The following is a 977-nucleotide window of genomic DNA, read 5'->3' on the forward strand; positions in this document are numbered from 1 at the left end:
ATTTCCACTGTCCAATTATGAATGTTCCGGTTCCTTCTCCAGATTCATATGTGCCTTCCCGCTGTCCAGTTGTGAACGTGGCAACTTCCTATCCAGATTTGAGTGAGAATTACCACTGTCCAGTTTTGAATGTGACAGTTCCCGATGAAGATTTGAATGTATGTTTCACTAGTCCACTTGAGGGAGTTTTTCCTCTATCCTGGTGTAAATGGGTCAGATCCCTCTTCCAGATTTGAGTGTGGCTTTCCACCGTCCAGTGATGAATAAGTTAGTTCCCTGACCATATTTGAGTTAGTTTTACTCCTCTCTAGTTGTGAATGGGTCAGTTCTCTGCCGGGATTTGAGTGTGTCTTTCCACTGTCCTGTTGTGAATGAGTCTGTTCCCTCTCCAGATTGGAGTGTGCCTTTCCATTGTCGAGTTGTGAATGAGTCTGTTCCCTCTCCAGATTGGAGTGTGTTTTCCCACTGTCCTGTTGTGAATGAGTCTGTTCCCTCTCCAGATTGGAGTGTGCCTTCCCACTGTCCTGTTGTGAATGAGTCTGTTCCCTCTCCAGATTGGAGTGTGCCTTTCCATTGTCCTGTTGTGAATGAGTCTGTTCCCTCTCCAGATTGGAGTGTGTTTTCCCACTGTCCTGTTGTGAATGAGTCTGTTCCCTCTCCAGATTGGAGTGTGCCTTTCCATTGTCAAGTTGTGAATGGGTTGTTTCCTTCTTTCATATTGGAGTTTGCCTTTCCACTGTCCAGAGGTCTGTTCCCTATCCATTTTGAGATTACTTTCCCTGTCCAGTTGTGAATGTGTCAGTTTTCTCTCCAGATTGGAGTGAGTCTTTCCCCCCTCCATTTTGAATGGGTCAGTTAACGCTCGAGATTTGAATGCATTTTTGCCTGCCCAGTTGTGGTTGGGTCAGTTTCCTTGGCAGATTTGAGTGTGACTTTCCCCTGTCCACCAGTGAATGGGTCTGTTCCCAGTCCAGGGG

This window comes from Scyliorhinus canicula, unplaced genomic scaffold (assembly GCF_902713615.1).
Source record: "Scyliorhinus canicula unplaced genomic scaffold, sScyCan1.1, whole genome shotgun sequence".
NCBI lineage: Eukaryota > Metazoa > Chordata > Chondrichthyes > Carcharhiniformes > Scyliorhinidae > Scyliorhinus > Scyliorhinus canicula.